This window comes from Mustela putorius, unplaced genomic scaffold (genome assembly GCF_011764305.1).
Source record: "Mustela putorius furo isolate JIRA1106 unplaced genomic scaffold, ASM1176430v1.1 tig00000179_pilon_pilon_pilon, whole genome shotgun sequence".
Lineage (NCBI taxonomy): Eukaryota > Metazoa > Chordata > Mammalia > Carnivora > Mustelidae > Mustela > Mustela putorius.
In genome coordinates this window covers 14,347,292-14,364,949 of record NW_025421305.1, presented here as the reverse complement: position 1 = coordinate 14,364,949, position 17,658 = coordinate 14,347,292, and the positions used below count along the sequence as shown (strand labels likewise).

The 17,658-nt window shown below is 40.5% G+C and overlaps 1 pseudogene; it reads right to left on the bottom strand.

Moving 5' to 3' along the window:
* Positions 1-16,895: 16,895 nt before the first annotated feature.
* Positions 16,896-16,995, bottom strand: LOC123391130 (annotated as a pseudogene).
* Between the last annotated feature and the right edge of the window lie 663 nt (positions 16,996-17,658).

Genomic DNA, 17,658 nt, shown 5'->3' with positions numbered 1-17,658 from the left:
CCAGCTTAGCCTCTGGATCAACGTCCCTCGGTGGAGCAGACTTCTGAAAGTTTGGATTTTGTGCTTCACTGCTCTACCACTTGCTGGGAGCTGGCCCCTCCCTCCGAGGTCTCTGTTCCCATATATTGCCTCAGATTCACTTCTCCACATGTCCTACCTTTCAGAAAGTGGTCAATTTTCTGTTTCTAGAATTGTTGCTCTTCTTCTCTTTGATCTCCTGTTGAGTTCGTAGGTGCTCAGAATGGTTTGATACCTATCTGGCTGAATTCCTGGGACCAGACAAAATCTAGGTCTCATACTCTTCTGCCATCTTGCTCCTAAAAGTTCCTCTTTTTTTGAAGTGAAAACTTTCAATCCACCAAGAAAACTGATTTCATACCTAGAGAGCTGAATTAAATATATCCACATGCACTTGATGTATCAAAATTTGGTTAGTAAGAGGTGAATAATTGGAACTAGTTTCCCTGTCTATTCAGAACAGTGGACTTCATTATAGTGTCACTGCTCATGATAAGATTCTGGGACAGCTTTGGGACATGCTGCATCATTAACTTAAAAGAAGAGGTCTCTGTTGAAAGGCAGGCAATACTGTAGTAGAGGCCTAGCTAGAAACGACCCCTGAAAAAGCCCCTTTTCAAAAGGCACATGTAGGCCATTCAAAAGACACACTTATAAGTGGTTAATGCATGAAGGAAAATGGAAAGCTTCATTAATATTCAAAGGATGAAAATGAAAATGATTCCCAGATGCCGTTTTAGATTATCAAATTAACAAGATTTGTAAAAATCATACTTAAGGGTAAAGCATGCTGGGAAATCTCATGGACTGCTGGTAAGAGAATAAATTGGCTCATCTTTTCCACAAAAGCAAGAGAAGCATGTGTATCAAAGGCCCTAACAATTCATTTGAGTGGCCATGCCTTTGTGAATCAGTAATATAGTGCTAGAATGTCATCCTTGAAAGAATTCAGAAAAGAGGAGTAAAGCTTCTTCACACAAAGATATTCATTGTGGTACTAATAATGATAGGAAAAATTAGGAACACCTGAATGTCTAATCATGAAGGTTTCAGCTATGAAAATATACATGGGATGATATGTTTCATAAGCATTTAAAATACTTATTAAGTTTTAACAACATAGGGAAAATGTGACATATGGTAGGTGTTACAATATTATTCTACTATGTTAAAATATGTGTATGTCTAGAAAAAAAAGACCAGCAAGTGCCAAAAGGTAAAGTGGTCATCTCGAATTGGCAGGGCTGTAGTGATCCTGCCCCACGCCTTCTTTATGCTGTTCTCTAGTTTCCAGAATGAATGGGCATCATCCCAAAAATACGAATTAAAGTTATTTTTTTTGATAAAAGAAGGAAGTTCCTTTTGATAATTTTTGGTTATGGTTATATCTCTGCACTCCAGTAAAGTGGCTCAAGACATCCAGCCGCAGTTAGCTAGTCATTCAATACGGTTTATTAAGAACCTACTGCATATCAAGCCCTGGGAATATGAGGGGAGAGCAGACCCAGGCTGGCTCTCATCCAGCTTATGGTCCCAGGGAAAATACAGCGGATTAGTTTGCTAGGCCTACCATAACACCGTAGCACAGACTGAGTGGTTTAGAAAAATGGAAATTGATTTTCTCACAATTCTGAAGGCCAGAAGTCTGAGATGAAGATGTTGACACTGTTGGCTTATTCCTGGGTCTTTCTCCTTGGCTTGTAGATGGCCAATTTCTCCCTGGGCCTTCTTATCATTAGAACTGTGTCTGTGTCCAGATATCCTCTTTTTATAAGGACACAAGTCATATTGGATTAATCTTCACCCTCTTGACCTCTTTTCAATTTGATTATCTCCTCAAAGACCCTGTCTCCAAAGACAGTCATTTTCTGAGACGTCACAGAGACTGGTAGTTAGAACTTCAGCTTGTGAATTTGGAGGTGACAAAAACTCAGCCCATAACATAGCAATTAAACAACACTGGCATCAAGGAGAGAGACTGGATAGGCCGAGATCAAAGACTAGACCTTATGCTCTAAGCCCTACCGGTCATCTCTAGGGAGTGGCATTGTGTTCACTACACTACAACGCTTGCTGCCTTCAGTGGTTCCTCTTCAGTGCTTTTCTATGTTTTGTGGCTTTTTTATTTAACAGGTTGACAGGAATAAAACAAATTTTCATCCAGTTAGGATGAAACACAACTGACATTTTAAATTTATCTTCTCTTCAGAGTGTCAGAGAATGAATATTTATTCTTTGATGCCTGATATTACAAAGTCATTCATTATCTTTCAGGGAACAGATTGGGTTGTGAATTGATACCTGCTGAGTTCCCAGATGAGCATATGTCATGATTCCCAAAAAGGGGGCTTGGCTGGTTCTAAATCTCCAGGCCTGTAAACAAGCAGAGGTCTGGGGAATAAACTCTGTCCAGTCTAATTACTTCTCTGTGACTCATTCTTTTTACTTTTCAAAATTCGGAACAATTTTATATGGTGCCATATGTAGAGTCTACCCAATTCCCCATCTACTTCCCCAAACTGTATTTGTTTTGCTCACAAATCCTTCCCGGCACGTGGCAGGCTATAAGTAAATTCATTAAGTTCATTTTAAATTCAGAAAACTAAAACAGATCCTTGAGGCTGGAGAGACCACAGTTGGAAAATGTTGGTTACATTGCATTCATACAGCTCATTGCCCCTCTGTTCCAGAACAGACAGAATCTGACATGATTATGTGAAAAGCTCTACAAAATGGGTATGGCCTCGTGGTGAAGGCCTGCACTCTGAGGGTAGTAGCAGCGCCCTTACCACCATCGACTGGATCATGCAGATGAAATGAGTGAACCCTCCGTGAGCACTTGGGATAATGTCCAGTGCAAAGTGACACATACAATATATATTATGAGAGCTGGGATTACTAGACTTTGCAGAGCAGACTTTCTGTTTGATGGGATCCTGCTCTCTTAGCCCTTTCCCGTATGTTGAGGTCTCCATGACAAATCTGAGCTCTTCTGTTAATTTCATTCTAATAAGGTAATTACTTGACCTCTTAACGATTTGAAGTGCAGCCTTTGGTTGGCCGCATCCACACAACTACAGTGATTCCCTTTTCTCTAACCAGCAAAACTTATCGCCCTCGACCCGCAAGGACAACAAGAAGCCCCAGTTCGGATGCATCTTCTCTCTATTTCCGGAAGTCTACACACTTATATATGCTAACATGACCAATCAGCGAGCAGGGTACAGGAGGGAGCGAATCAGGCTGTGCACCTAAACGAACAAACTTGGCTAGCAACCAATGCTCTTTGGGCTATCCACTTAGTCTCACGAGGTAATCCTAACCTGGCAACTAGCCAGGCGCCTTTTTTAAGGCCAGGGGCCTGCCTCCGACAAAAACTAAAATTTGTACAACTTTCTGATGTTCTTCCTTGAACTTGTAGGCACATTGTTCCTTTGAATTCCTTTAGGTCATCTGTGAATCATCTCCTATGGTACAGTCATTCTCCCTGCTTGCTTCCATTGAAGTTCATGTGCAAGGCTTATGGGACACAGTCTCTTCCCATTTCCGAGCTATGTTGTTGCTCTTCCTGGTTTGAAATGCCTTCGTTCCTCTTCAATGACATTGTCCCTCCTTGATTTCTAAGTTGGACCCCAAACCTCTGGGATCTTACTGTTTTTTATTTTTTTGCCTGGTCCCTGATTAAAACCTACATATCTTTCTCATTGTTTATTCACCCCTTTGAATTATTGCTTGTAAAATGTGTTTGTGCCTTTTGCCTTTCTGCTAGATTGTAGGATCCTTGACAATGAAGCATGTGTCCTTGAATTCTTTTTTTTTTTTAAAGATTTTGTTTATTTATATGACAGAGAGAGATCACAAGTAGGCAGAGAGGCAGAGAGAGAGAGAGAGGAGGATGCAGGCTCCCCATGGAGCAGAGAGCCTGATGCAGGGCTCAATCCCAGGACCCTGAAATAGTGACCCGAGCGAAGGCAGAGGCTTAACCCACTGAGCCACCCAAGAGCCCCATGTGTCCTTGAATTCTTTTGTAGTTTATCCTACTGTTTTTGTATGAGTATAGTGCTTTTGCTTACGTTGTCTTCTTACTACCGTCTCCCTCAATTCCAGTTACTCCTCTCTGTGTTGTAACCTGACCATTCTAGCTGGTTTCCTTATAGTGAAAAGACACCATCCGGAGTGTTTTATGTTCTCTAGTATCTTGTATTTTCAAGTATCTCCTGCTACTTGTTTCACTTTTCTTTGTTGCCCAATATATTTACCTATCATTCCAGTGAAATTAAAGAGTAGAAATGTTTTGGGGTACCTGCCTGGCTCAGTCGGTACAGCATATGACTCTTGATCTTAGGGTCATGAGTTCAAACTTCACAATGGGCATGGAGTCTACTTAAAAAAAAAAAAGTTGAAATGTTCCTTAGAATATGCAAAGGGGGTGAAAAGGCAAAATGGTCCACACCAGGCAAAACTGAACCCTTCCTCTTTGTGGTCCTCACAGTATTCTTTAACACGCTTTCTTTGTGTACCTTTTACTTCCCTTTCTCTTCATTGGACCATAAGACCATGTTCTATTAGTTTTGTTACTCTTCAGCACTTGGCATTTTACCTGGAACATAGTAAGTGCTCAGTAAATGTTTGAAGAAATGAAAGATTGGACAAGGAGACTAACCCATGAAAATGGTAATACTTACACTAGGTTCATCTGTTTTCCAAAAACCTAGCTTTAGGCTAATACTTGAAAGTATGGAAGCCAGAAGGCTGTGATTGGTATCCCAGATCCACAATTTACTGGCTGATGACAGAGGGCAAATGATCTCTTTAAGACTAGTTTATTCATATATAAAGTACATGCATTGTCAGGATTTTAATATTTAGGCCAGTACTCAGTATACCATAAATAATTAAGAAGTTTAGCTATAATTATTATATTAAAATGATAGTAAAATATATTGACATTTACTTATACAAAGAGATAACGAAAATAACTGTTATACCATTGTCACCAACCTGCTTTTATTTTGTGTGTTTTCTTTGTATGTATTTTTTGTTTGTTTTATTTTGTATGTATGTATGTATGTATGTATTTTTAAGTAAACTCTACCCTAACATAGGGCTTGAACTCATGACTCTGAGATCAAAAGTATGCTCTATTGTTTTCCTGTCAGGGAAACAGGTGCTCCCCTGACCAACCTGTTTCTATTAAATACTTGGGATTTGACTCAGTTCTCCAAAGGCTATGGATTATTTACCTGCAAGTATTGGACCAAAGTTTAGTGATTGGGAAAGAGGTAGGTAACTGGTGATATGAATATCTGGAACTTTATTCATAATTAAATTTTCGACTTAAAATATAAATATTCTTGTAAAATATAGATAACATAAAATTTATCATGTTAACCATTTTTAAAAAGATTTTATTTATTTGAAAGAGAGATAGAGAATAAGTGAGCAGTGGCGGGGAGGGGCTGAGGGAGAGAATTTTCAAGCAGACTCCCTGCTGAGCATGGAGACTTATGTGGGCTCAGTCTCATAATGCAGACATCCATGACCCTGAGATCATTACTTGAGCTAAAACCAAGAGTTGGCCGCTTAACTGACTGAACCTCCCAGGCACCCCACCAACTCAACCATTTTTTTTTTAAGATTTTACTTATTTATTTATTTATTTATTTGACAGAGATCACAAGTAGGCAGAGAGGCAGGCAGAGAGAGAGAGGGAAGCAGGCTCCCTGCTAAGCAGAGAGCCCGATGCAGGGCTTGATCCCAGGACCCTGGGATCATGACCTGAGCTGAAGGCAGAGGCTTTAACCCACTGAGCCACCCAGGCGCCCCCAACTCAACCATTTTTAAATGTGCATATCAGTGACATTAAATCTGTCCATACCATCATGCAGTCCTCACCGCCATCCATCTCCAGACCTCTTCTCATCTTCCAAAATGGAAACTCTATATCCATTAAGCAATAACTCCTTATTCCATTCATACTCCAGCCCCCTGCCAACCACCATTCTACTTCCCATCTCTATGAATCTGACTACATTGGGTTTCTCATAATATAAGTGAGATCATACAGTATTTGTCTCTTTGTGTCTGGCTTATTTCACTTGGCCTGTCTGCAGGGTTCATCTGGGTTGTAGCATGTATCAGATTGCATTCCTTCTTAGAGCTAAAAACAATTTTTTTATTTTAATGGTTACAAAACATTCCCTTTCTGTTTTGTATCTTTAGGTGTGTCCCCCTTTTAACAACTCTGTTAATGAAAGTCAGGCTCAGTCTTTAAACGTACCCAGGTTTTCTTGACCTTAACCTAATAATGGAAGGAAACCTCATTAAAAACATGTCTTTTGGCTTTTATCAGAAATAAATGTATTTTAAGATGCATTTAAGATTTTGTTTTAGAAACAAGGGAAATGTTCAAATGTGTGGCTTTGTTGTTCTCTTTCAGCAATGATTACCACATCATATTGGCCAATGTATTCACTAACCATAAAAGGAGAAAAATGTGCATTTCCTTGATAATATTGAGAATGAGTTGGCAAGTGATCTCTGAGCTTTGGGATGGGCTGAAAGGTGAAATGGAAGATGTTTTAACCTGCCAAGACTTGAGTTCAAGTCCTTAAAATTGTTTCTTTTCCAATAATTGCTAAGAATTTTAATTGTAAAACTGGATAAGAAAGCTTCTGGCATTTATTTTATTTCAGACAGCAGACTATTGATGAGAAAAACAGTGAGACATCAGATGAGAAAAACAGACAACAATCTTGGTAGTTTAAAATATAATTTTCAGTATGAATTAGGGCTCTGATAAAAAGCCTGGGAACTTCAAGGCATATGGATGTCCTCTTTTTCTTGTAGGGAAGGAAACTTTTCATTGGGTTTTATTTTATTGTCCCAGGTAGGAGAAACATTTTTATATTCATTATTCATATACCCTGCCTAGCACAAAAATTATTTAATAAGTTTAGAGAATATTAAAGCATAATTTAATAAATCTGAATATAAATTCTTATCTTTTTAAATATTTTATTATTTATTTTAGAGAGAGAGAGAGAAATGGAGATAGCGGGAGAGAGCATGAACAGGGAGAAGAGGAAGAAGCAGGCGTCCTGCTGAGTGGGGAGCCCAATGTAGGGCTTGATCCAGGACTCCAGGAGCATGATCTGAGCCGAAGGCTGACACTTAACTGACTGAGCCACCCAGGCACCCCATCTTGTCTTTTATTGTTGAGGCACTGATCTTAACTCTGAAAAGGTGAACAGAAACCTTCATGAACAACATAAACTCTGAGATGGTGAGGAAATAGCTCAGAGCTTCTCAGATGGCAATGGCTTTGTCTTATCTATCTGGGCTGGTCAGTTCAGTCCTTTATTGTAGTTAGGATTTTCTTGGCCCATAAATTGAGTAACCATATGTTTTAGATTTTCTGGAACAGCCCCAATTTAAAATATTCTTTCCTGTTGTTAGACCATGTGTCAGACCATGTGTTCTGATATTTTTATGGAAAATGTGGTCAGCTTACCCATAATTTTCAATAGTTCCCTAATGGGCCTTTCCTTCCAGGTACCCAGAGGAACCTGTGTCTGGGTTGGGGTATGAGTTCTACCCATTCTTTAAGAGTCAGCTGATGCCTTTGCATCTCTGTGAAGTCCAAACTGCCTTCTGCAACCATTTCCAGAAATTTGCCCTCTTCATTTTTCACACCATCCACGGAAAGCCACATCCTATCTAGCATTTGGCTGTACATGGTCTTATGTTGTTGTTATTGTTATATGTGGGTAAGTTTTATATGGAGGAAAGGAGCATCACCTTGATTTCTCCCACAACCTCCCCACTGCATCACACAGTATTGGGTATACAGCAGCTCCCATTTTAAAATAAGAAAAAAAAAAAAAGATTCATTGAATTTTTTGTTATTCAAAGAGAGAAACCCCTTTGAAAATGTCTTTACCTGAACCCTACGATGAACCTGTATCTATTAGGCTATTAGTTAAATCCTCACCACATTCTTGTCAGAATTCAAACTGGGTGGCTCAGTCAGTTGAGCGTCTACCTTTTGCTCAGGTCATGATCCCAGGGTCCTGGGATCCAGCCCTGCATCATGTTTCCTGCTCAGTGGGGAGACTGCATCTCCCTCTCCCTCTGGCTTCCCCCTAGCTTATGCTTTCTCTCTCTCCCAAATAAATAAATAGAATCTTTAAAAAAAAAAAAAAAGAATTCAAATGTAGATTTTCGGCACCAGATTCCTATTCTAAGGTATTTGATAATAATTAAGTAAACATATATTTGAGGGGAGAAGAAAGTAGAAACCCAGCCCTTGGGTTCTCATATGTGCTAAGTACAAATGTTAAGTTTTATGATTTCATTATCTTGTCTAAGACCTAGTTAGACATAGAATTCCATAATTTCGTTTTCAGGCGTCCCTTCCTTTTTGTCCCCTCACTACGGAGGCCCTTCCCAACCTCCGTAACCAATTGTCCGAGGGGAGTTGCTTGTGAGGGAGACATGAGATGACTGCTACTAAATCCACATCTCTCTCACTCTCGCTTTCGCTCTTTCTTTTTTATTTGAGAGAGAGAGTGAGTGAGAGAGAAAGAGCAGGTGCAGAGGAAGAGGGAGAAGCAGGCTCCTCACTGAGCAAGGAGCCCAACACGGGGCTTGATCCCAGGACCCTGGGATCATGACCTGAGTAGAAGGCAGGTTATCACTGCCTTAACTGACTGAGCCCCCCAGGCTCCCCTCCACATCTCCTGAAGCAGCTTTTTTTGCACTCCAGCCAACTATTTGCAAACATGTGGTGGGTGTAAGATAGGGGTAGGGTGAAGACATGGGAAGTTTGGGGACACTCGGGTAACACCAGGCATCAGGAAACATTTTCAAAATATTCAAAGCAGATGAGATGGAGTAGGTTGGGTTGGGAACTCCTGTGGCCTGGATTTCAGAGAACGTGTGTTCCAGATCTGTTAGTCCCAAGGTCCTATGGCATCTCTGCAAGGACTTTCATTGGCTTGCCTCTATCACACCTCCTTTCCAAGACCTGATTCCTGTCAGTATGAACACTCATCTTTTTTCCAAGTAATTGGAATGTTTAAGAGAATTTAATTACCCACATGTATACATATAATGCATTAGATTTATGAGAGTTATTTAAGTACTTGGGGAAGGTTTTTCTCATTAGGTTATAAATGTGCTCTGCAGGCACTTAAAATGTTTAAAATAAAAATTGACTCTTAAATTTATAAATGCCATTTAAAATGTTTAAGGGGATGTAATTATCCAACTTTGTAAATGATATTGATTGTTTAATTTAGTTTCTTTACCAATAGTAATCAAATATTAATCAAAGAAAAGTGAGAGCATTATTCTTAATTTGCAAAACAAGATTACTAGTTTAAACTCAAGGAAAACTAGATTTGTAATCCTGTAACTTAAAAAAATGGAATATCATTTTGATACCCCAGTAAGTATAAATAGCTTTTTCTACTCCTAAATATTTCTTTTCTGCCCAAGTCATAAAAAACAAACAAGTGTCTGATAATATCAAAACACAGACCCTAAATATGTTTACATGTAGGGGTTCTTGGTGACTCAGTTGGTTAATCATCTGCCTTTGGCTCAGGTCATGATCCCAGAGTCCTGAGAGAGAGTCCTGCATCAGGCTCCTTGTTCAGCAGGAAGGCTGCTTCTCCCTCTGCCTGCCGCTCCCCCTGCTTGTGCAGTCTCTCTCTCTCTCTGATACAATTAGACACATAAATAAATCTTATTAAAAAATTTGTTGACATGACTCCTTATTGACCACAGTCTATTTGCTTCTTATGGCCCTGAAATGTCTGGAACATATATGATCCATAAAAACCTTCTTTAATCTAAGGAAGGGGATTACTTGCACTTTTAAACTTTCCTGTTACATGCAAATTTCCTTCAACTATCAGGCATGTAATATGGAATATGTTTGTATTATGAAATGGAATCTGTTCCCTTGATTTGTAAATGACCTATGTTAACTCAAGCCTCTTACTACTCAAGTTACAGAGACTTTTCAGAGCTAGAAAAATATCTCATACCTGGTACCCCTCCTTCTCCCTCACACTTAGCTTCTCTTCTTGGGGCAATGCAAGTGAAATAAAGAATGGGGATGCCAACAGATGCAAACACAAATGCAAAACCTAACTAATGTCATTGATATTGGGAAAGCTGAAACTGTCCACTGCTCTTTCTTGACTTCTGGACTTTGCACTGCTCATTTAACATCACAAGTGAATCCACTACCATAGCACAGGCACACCATGCCTGATAAGGTGCCCAGCCAGGCTCAAGAGCCTCTTCCCTGTACTTGCTCTCTTCTCACCACACTGGTCATGTGGTGAGAAGGCTCTCTCATGCAGAGAGCCTACATCAGGGCCGATTGTGATCATCTTACCTTCTAGAGAGCTATGTCTTTTTTTTTTTGCTTTGGAGGCTTCTTGCTATTCCTACTTTTGTTAAGGAAAAAAAGTGCATTGCCTCTGATTCTGGATCAGCCCACTGGGAGAGTAACCTGTCACTGCAGACAAAAAAAAAAAAAATCCAAAAAACAAAAATTACTATATACAAGGACTGTATCAATGTGTATGAAGATTTTCTTTCTCTTATAAAACCTCGGTAAAATTCATAAAAGAATTGGATATTTGGATGCTAAAGCTAATACAAGGTGCAATTTCACTGCGTCGTCTTGGAGTTGAAACTTCTCTATTTAATCAGGCTCCTTTATCCCTTGGCTGCCTTTATGAAAAGTCTGTTAGGGGCGCCTGGGTGGCTCAGTGGGTTAAAGCCTCTGCCTTCAGCTCAGGTCATGATCTCAGGGTTCTGGGATCAAGCCCCACATTGGGCTCTCTGCTCTTTGGGCTCTCTGCTTGGCAGGGAGCCTGCTTCCCCCTGTCTCTCCCTGCCTGCCTCTTTGCCTACTTGTGATCTCTGTCAAATAAATAAATGAAATCTTTTTTTTTTAAAGTCTATGTTATATGTTTAGAATAAATAGTCCTAATAAGGAGGCCACTATTTGTTCTGCTTCATACACTGGAATTTCAAATAGGAGTTCATTTTTAGAAAGGATGTTCCGCTAAGGAAAGTTTGAAAAGCCACTGATTTACATCCTGCTATAAGCCTCTTACTTTTCCTCTAGATTTCAGTCCTTGCTTTCTTTACCTTTTGTAGCCCAGCACCACCACCACCACCAACAACAACATACTCATTTTCCTGAAGATTTCATATTTCCTCCCTCTTCAATAATCTATAAAGGCTCCTTATAGACTACTAACCTAAATTCAGTATTTCCAGCCTGGCTTTCTAAGGCTTTCTGACCTGATTTTAGCTTATGCAAATATGATTTTTCTTAGTCACCTGCACAGACTTTTGAGTCTGGGAAAGGTCACTGTGCCCTGCTTCCTTGCCTGCTGCCCTTGACAGATCTTGTTAATTCTCCTGCACTGTGCCCCCACCCATCTGGAGGTGGCCTGAGGAATGAGACCCATTTGCCATCAGCTCTTCTCTACACCCCAGTGCATTCTGCATCTTGGTTCACTGCCTCCTTAAATCTGAGACTCTTCCCCTTCCCCCTTTACCTACCCTACTTCCTTGCCAATCTTCACAGTCCACAGACCTGTAGACCCTTTATTACCTTCCTGAGTTCATGACGATCTCTTCTGCCCACAGGCTTCTATTTAATTTTGCCTAATTTTGCTTTCTTTGTTCTATGGTCTTCCCACCAGGATCATGAACTTCTCTATTTCTTCACAAGCTTGTGATGACCATGGGCCTCTATCCTTGAAGGGTGGGTGGAATTCTTGGCTGCAATTGCATGCCCTGAATTTAGTCCCAGTCCCGTCCCTCACTGATTCTGCATTTCTACGCAAATCACTTAAACTTTCGTAGTCTCATGTTCCCCTCTGTAAAAATGGGAATAATAAAATCTGCTGTGTTTTAGAATACAGTGATCATGCACAGAGCCGTCTGCTGCTGGTTGAGGCTAGCTATCTTACTGGAGTCACCACGGATGAAGAACTGATTACTGAGTTGTTCTGGTTTAGATAACCAATCTTATTAACCCACCCAGAGCCAATGGCTTGTAAGAATCTGACTCCTGAGATGATAGCTCACAAGGGACTTGTGGTTCTTTTTACTTCATTTCTACATTTTCTTTCTAGATCATTTCTCTCATCTTAAGCACGATTTGTCCTTACACACCAGTGACCACAAATGTCCATGGCAGCCTGGATCTCTCTACTAAGCTTCATTGGTGTGAGTCTAAACGGCCACTTGACATTTCCCCTGGGACATCTCACATGCTTCTCAAATGTGGCATGTTCAAACTGTACTCTAGTTCACTCCGTAATATCTACATTCCCACCCAGAGTCACAGCAAATCTATCCCTTGTTTATCCTTCTTCATTTTAGTGAACGGATGGCACCTCTTAGGCTGGAATCTGGGAACTGCCCTTCCCACATATCCAGTCTATCACCGAGGTCTAGTAATCCCATTCCTAAACATATCACAACTCTGTCCCCTTCTGTTCACTGCCACCATTCTTGTCCACATTACCATTACCCCATTACCCCTTGACTGGATTATTGCAAAATTCTCTGACCTGGTCTCTCCGTTTCTACTTTAATCCCTTCTCTGATCCATTCTTCCCATAGCAACCAGAAGGATCTTTTTGGACTGCAGATGTCATCATCTCCCATCTTTTCTTTATATTTTGTACTCAGAATAACTCCATCTCCAAGAGGCCTCTGCGGTCCTTTGTGATCTGGTCTACTTCCCTTTCGAGGTCATTCCCTGGGGTCCTTCTCTCCCTTAAACCCCTTCCAATCTGTATGGGCTCTTCTGATCCTCGAACACACCAAACTCTTTGCTGCCTTCTGCCTGACAGCTTTCTCTTCATTCCATTGGCTGGTTGACTCCTGCTTCCACATAAAGTATCAGAAAAGCCTCTCTTACTCCCTTAGTCTAATGTAACACTGAGCACAAGATGCTGTTGTAGTTTTATTTGTGTGATTACTTGTTTGTCTGTCTCCCCTCTGGACTATAACATGGGGGCAGGAACTGCTTACCGCTTTGTGGTACCAGCCAGAGAGTAGGGGCCCAGTAAGTCTTTGATGAATGAGTACTTATTTGTTCACTTTACAACGATTCCTCTCCAGGATGTTCCTTTTCCTGGTGCCTGCAAAGCTGATCCAGGGAAAAGTACTTGCGTGATAAACATTGACAGAACCAAAATATTTGCATGGTGTCAGGAGAAACTTTGTCTCATGAACTTCCCCACTCTCATCTCATATGAGCATCCCTCTTGATTAGATTGTGCTGGATAAACATTACTCATTTCTTCCTCCCCAGCTCTTCAGCTTCTCTGCCCTACTAATAACATTCTTGTGATTACGAGCCATTGGGTTGTTTCAGTCAGATCACAATACCATTGATTGGGTAATAGAATTACTCTACCACTAATAACAGTAATCACAACCCGAATGTTCATATCATACTTTATGATTTTCTAAGTGCTTTTAATGTGCATTACCTCCTTTAATCTTAGTGTCTGGGCCTGGAGACACATCTGCAACCTCAGCTGATTTGGATGGATCCCAAGCTTTGTCTGAAGCAACTTCTCTGCTGTCCTTCCATCACTGAAGGAAGGGCTGCTTCAGCGGAGGGCTGATGGGGGGCTTTTGCATTTTGACTTTGGGTAGTTCCATCCAGAGATGGTGAACTCCTCCCCCCACTATATCCTCAAATTCTGGAGACTTTTACTGTATATGGCCCCCAGTTTACCAACTCTCATTACTCCTAAGGTTGTTGAGACTGATAAATGAGGTAATGGTGATAACAAATATTTGTTTGAGTGCTTACAATGTGCTGGATTTTGTCCTAGGTGCTCTACACACACACACACACACACACACACACACACACACACAGATTTGTTCAGTCCTCATGATGGCCCTGTCTTAGAAGCCATTTTTGTATCCACTTATAAATGGAGAACTAAGAACCCAAAAGATTAGGTAACTTGTCTACTTGGTAATAATTGGGGAAGCTGGGACACGAACCCAGCTGACTTTCTAGACTCCATCTCAAAGACAGCGTATCTGTGAATGTTTATTCTTTAATCGCATTTATTCTTTACGCACATGATTCTTTAAAACACTTTTCGGACTTATTTAAGGAGTGCTCGCTGTGTGCCAGGCATGAAACTCAGCACTGGAACACAGCTGTCTGGTGGAAAACAGTGTGCTGTGGGTTACGAAGATGAAGGAACACTGTGGGGTGGGAGCATAGAGCAGGGGACCGAGGCTCATCCGGGGCTCAGAGAAGGGCTCTGTGAGGAGAGGACATTTTATTTGAAGCCTAGAGGCCATGCATACGTGGTCTACACAAAAGGGAGGAGGGAGACCACAGCAGGGCAGAGCGAGCCTTCCATGACTCCCTAAGGAGCTAAGAGAAGTCCTTGCACGGCCTGAGTTTCTAGAGCAGAGAAACAAGTTGAGTGAGGTGATGCTGGAGAACAGAGGGCCTGGGATTTGGTATTTTATCTAAGGATCATAAGGATTTGGTGCTTTATTCTATGCGCCTTGGGCAGCCACTGAAAAATCTGAGGCATTCTGCTGAGCTGCCGAGAAGAGAAGGCAGAGGTCAGGTGGGAGGTTGCTGCAGTCCCGCAGGAGAGGGAGGCTGCCTGGATGAGCAAGGGTGGGGGCAGCCAGGATCCAGGGAAGCAGATGTGGCCAAAACAGGTCTAGGAGGTAGAGTGAGCCGAACCTGGAGATTAACTAAATGGGAGGATGAGGGGAAAAGGGTGAGTCCAGGTCTCTGACTTGAGTAAGGTTTGATCATGCAAATAGAAATGCACAGCTTGAAACAGAAGCAGATTTGGGTGCAGGGATTGACAGAGTGATGGACTGAATTTCAGGGGTGTTGACACATTGGTAGATGTTTCCAGCAGGCACTTGGCTTGTACGGGTCAGGAGGGAGGTACTGGGCTACAGAATTCTTTGACTCTAAAATGAACATTTTTCCAGGTGGTGGGTATTATGGAGGGCACGTATTGCATGGAGCACTGGGTGTGGTACATAAAGAATGAATTCTGTTATGCTGAAAAGAAATAAATTATATATATATATATATATATATATATATATATATATATATATGGCATCAAGCTAAAAAAATAAATAAATAAAATAAAATGGATATTTTTCATATTTACTACTTCCAAAATTTGAATTGGCTTAAAAATAGTTTGTTTATTAAAAACAGTGTTTTAACAATGGGCTATTATTGGTGATGTCTTAAAATAGACAATAGTCTATAAAATAAGAATTTTTTTTAAAAGATTTTATTTATTTTTTGACAGAGAGAGAGATCACAAGGAGGCAGAGAGGCAGGCAGAGAGAGAGAAGGGAAGCAGGCTCCCTGCTGAGCAAGGAGCCTGATGTAGGGCTCGATCCCAGGACCCTAAGATCATGACCTGAGCTGAAGGCAGAGGCTTAACCCACTGAGCCACCCAGGCACCCCTAAAATAAGAATATTTTATAAAAACATAACAAATCTGTTTTTAATGGTGTTTTGAGATATAAAGGAAGGAAAGCCTTTAAAACATTCTCAGTGTGCCTGGATGGCTCAATCAGTTAAATGTCTGCCTTCAGCTCAGGTCATGATCCCAGGGTCCTGGAATTGAGCCCCACAACAGGCTTCCTTCTCAGTGGGGAGCCTGCTTTCCCCTCTTTCTCTGCAGTTCCTTCTGCTTGTCTCTCTCTCTGTGTCAAATAAATAAGTAAAATCTTTTTTTTTTTTTTAATTTGACAGAGAGAGAGAAATCAGAGAGGCACAGAGGCAGGTGGAGAGAGGGGGAAGCAGGCTCCCTGCCAAGCAGAGAGCCCAATACAGAGCTCGATCCCAGGACGCTGAGATCATGACCTGAGCCAGAGGCAGAGGCCTAATCCACTGAGCCATCCAGGTGCCCCTGAATAAATAAAATCTTAAAAAAAAAAAAAAAAAAGCCCACAAAACACTCTTTTATCTTAAAAAAAAAATCCTATTTAGTGAGAGTAAAATTCAGCAGTGGCACTAATATTTGACACAAATGCCAAACTGGTAAAATTCAAGTAATGAAGCTTTAACCTCTTAGGGGCTTGGGGTGTCTCTTCTTTCTAAGTCTAGACCATTTCTTCCTCCTATTTCTACCTATGACAGAACTTTGCCTACATGTTAACTTGATTAGCTGTCTCTGTCTCCACACTATAAAGGTATGCTTTGTCAACCTTGGAGAGAAAATGTGCTTTTGAAATTCAATCCGTCATTCCTTTTCCCTGAGTGTAAAATGCTGAATGTTTTCCGGTAGCTCTGGTCATGTGTCCCATACCCAACCCCACCCCACAACCTGCCTTAGCCACATAGGTGGAGCAGGAGCTAAAGAAGGAATATCATTAGTGTAGGAGAAGAAAAAGACTTAGCAACATCCCTTTTCAAATCCTACATCATTTAGTCCCTGGGTTGTTTTTTTTTGGCTGATATACTATCTTCCATTGTTAATATAATATTCAGAACTGTGTATATAACCCTCCCAATTAGATTTTTGCTTAACAGGGGAGCCAACCACCATAGCAAGTCCCTACAACCCAGAGTCTTTACCTGGCTTTCTCCTCCACTTCTGCCAGATCATTCTGGATCCTTCAGTTAGGGGCTAGGTCTCATACAGACCACCATTTAGTACAACCGAAGCTCAAGAGAAATTTCTATCACAGCAAAATATACATAGCATAAAATGTACCATCTTAACCATTTTGAAGTATACAAGTCAGTGGTCTTAAATAGATTCATCATACTATGCTATTATCACCACCAACCATCTCTCAAGGAAACGTACAACTTTTGGAAGTCATCCTTGTGCAGAGGTCATGCTATGCATCTCCACATTTTTCCAATTTTAGTATGTGTGCTGCTGAGACAAGCATCCTCAAAAAAACTTAAAAAAACAAACAACTTTAGTCCTAACTTGTCTATGAGGCAAGCATTCCCCTAATACCAAAACCAGATAAAAATACTACAAGAAAGAAAATTACAGACCAACAGCACTCATGAACATAGGTGCAAAAATCCTCAAAAAAATATTGGCAAGCCAAATCTAACAATGTATAAAAAGAATTATATACCACAATGAAGCTGGATTTATTCCAGAAGTTCAAGGCTGGTTCAACATTTAAAAACAAATGGATTACAGCCAGTATAATCCACTTCATCAATAGACTAAAGTAAAAAAATCACATGATTATACTGATTGATGCAGAAAAAGCATTTGGCAAAATCTAACACCTATTCATTATGAAAAGTCTTCACAAACTAGGAATCGAGAGGAACTTTCTCAATACGACAAAAAAAAAAAAAAAAAAAAAAGAAAAGAAAAGAAAGCATCTACAAAAACCTACATCAAACATCCTTCTTAATTGTGGGAAACTATACTTTTTTTAAGGTCAGGAAAAGTTGAGATGTCCCCCTCACACTCCTAATTAACAACATACCGAAACAGTGCAATAAGACAATAGAGAGAAATGAAAAGTAAGCAGATTGAGAAAAAGAACCAAAACAAACCTTTACTCAGAAGCAAAGGTAGTCCCTTC